The sequence below is a fragment of the Gekko japonicus genome, unplaced genomic scaffold (assembly GCF_001447785.1).
Source record: "Gekko japonicus isolate JY-2015 unplaced genomic scaffold, Gekko_japonicus_V1.1 scaffold216, whole genome shotgun sequence".
NCBI lineage: Eukaryota > Metazoa > Chordata > Lepidosauria > Squamata > Gekkonidae > Gekko > Gekko japonicus.
The window spans coordinates 1,445,214-1,447,735 of NW_015165240.1; positions in this window are offsets into that span (position 1 = coordinate 1,445,214).

Below are 2,522 nucleotides of genomic sequence, written 5' to 3' on the forward strand. Positions count from 1 at the left end.
CCGCCCCAAGCTTCAGGGCTGCCTCGTTAAAGGAGTGCGGAGGCCAGACTTGCAAATGAGAAAAAGCAAGCTCAGGGTTCGTGGGTCGCATTTTGGGCTGTGGAAGAGGAACCGGCTCCATTCCTGGAGTTCTCTCGAGTTCCTGCGCTTTTGGTTTTGCTTTATCCAATCCGCCTCCCAAGACTGCTCCAGGTGCTCCGGCCTGAGGGCTGCTGGGGGCGGGGCTCGAGTCCTCATTACTTGTGGAGCTGAGGCTCAATGTCTCCAGCTGCTCCACCACCTTCCCTTCCCTTGGTTTGCTTGGGGAGCCCGAGCAAGCTGGCTGCTGGAGGGAAGGAGAGGCGGTTTAAACCACCTTCCCTTCCCTTGGCTTTCTCAGGATCCCTGCAGCTGCAGAGAGCCCGAGCTGAACCGAATGCACCCCCGAAAATGGCCCATTCGGGCCCCTTTCAGGCTGCTGCGGGCCGAATCAGATTCTCTGATCTGAATCGGCTTCCCGCAGTTCTGCCCCATTATATCCTAAGGGCCATTGAAGTCAAAAGTGAAAACATAGGGTATATTCTGGGGGCTGGAGGGGAGGGGGTTTGAGGGAGAGGCTCCAAAATCGTGGAGTAGCTGCTGGAGCCTCTCCCCAAGATACCCTGTTTGTTTCAGGAAGATTGAGCCAGGGGGGTCAAATTCTACTGGTCCCCAAACAGGTTGCCCCCATCCCTTCCATTGTTCTCTATAGTGGGGAAAAAGTTACTTTTTTCCCACCATAGAGAACAATGGAGGGGATAGGGGCAACCTGTTTGGTGGCCCGTAGAATTGGACCCCCTGGTCCAATGTGCTTCAAACTTGGTTGGTTTCACGTTTCACCCCTCCCCTCCCCCCATGGGGGGCATCACAGCTGCCGCCGAGAACAGTGATGGCAGCCATAATTTTTTAAAGAGCCCCTCCCGAGAGCTGGGGGAGCCAGAATGACATCACATGCGAGAGGTGGAATTTGCCGCTACAAGTCCAAGGCCACCACCCCAGGGCTCAGCGAGGTAAGGGAATGTTTCGCCCCTCCCCTCCCCCATGCGTGGGTGTCGCAGCTGCCACGGAGAACAGCGATGGCGGCCATAACTTTTTAAAGAGCCCCTACCGAGAGCTGGGGGAGCAAGAATGACATCTCGCGTGTGATGTCCAAGTGGCAACGCCACCACCCCGGGGCTAAGGGAGGCAAGGGAACATTTTGCCCTGCCCCTCCCCCGCACACGAGCGTCACAGCTGCTGCCATAACGTTTTAAGGAGCTGGGAAGGAGAGCTGGGGTAGCCAGAATGACCTCTAGCGTGAGAGGTGGAATTTGCCCCTACGAGTCCAATGCCACCACCGGGCCTCAGGGAGGTGGGGGAACATTTTGCCCCCACCCCACCGTGTCCCAAATGCTGGCTGGGGGGAGCAGGGGGCAGGGCTTATGTGCCCGCCCCCTAGGCTCCTGACTGGCGGAGCGGTGCTCTGGTGCACTCTGGCAGGAACCAAAGCCTACTTTAGAGGACTTAGAAGGATGTAACTCTGCTTAATATTGCAGTATATATTCTTAACTTCACGGGGACACAGAGCATGTTGTAAATGTAGTATGGGACATCATGCTGGTTTATTTTGAATGTTGCAGTATTTATTTATTTATTTATTTAATTTCATTTATACCCCGCCCTCCCCACATGCGGGCTCAGGGCGGCTTACAACCATAAGGCACAAAAGTGCAATAAAATACAATAAAACAATTTAAAACAATTTATACATGGGAACGCCCAAGGATCCCGCGTGACTAGAAAACCCTCTCTCCAGTATTGCACAACCCTATCAATTCCAGGGGAGGTTACTGTGGCCCCCTGATATTATTAGCCACTTAACCTCCGGCGGTGCTGTAGAAATGGTCCCCGTTGGTGGTAGTGGTGGTGGCGGCGGCGGCTCCTATTTGAAAGCCTGGCGGAAGAGCTCCGTCTTGCAGGCCCTGCGGAACTGCAACAGTATTGTCCTCTAACCCAGTTATTGTGTCAGATATTTTGCATGATTCCTTTACCAAGCTAAAAAAAATTGATAACTCTAATTTAACATTTATGAATTTAAGATTTAGTATTTGCCTGTTTATTTATTGTACTGTATCATTAACATCAAACTCTCTGAAATACAGAAAGCATAAAGTTTTACAAAGGATAGTGAATGTATCTAGTATGTTGGACTAATTTTGAACAGAATCAAAAGTAAAAGGAACACGCAATCTTGGATCAAGTCAGAGGATATTCCACTAATATTTGTAAGGGTTTTATTGGTTCTGTACAATGTGTATGTCAATTATAATGAGTTTTATCATTCTAAAAAGTTTTTATAATTTCTAAAAAGATAGTGATGGGAAAATGTTATACGAAGTGTGATGGGAAATAACTTAATAGGACAACCATATCATGTTATTAGGCACAGGTTATCAAAATTTACAAAATTAATCAAGAATGCAGAGACAAACACTTATTTCTTTTTGTTGCAGAAATTCAAATAC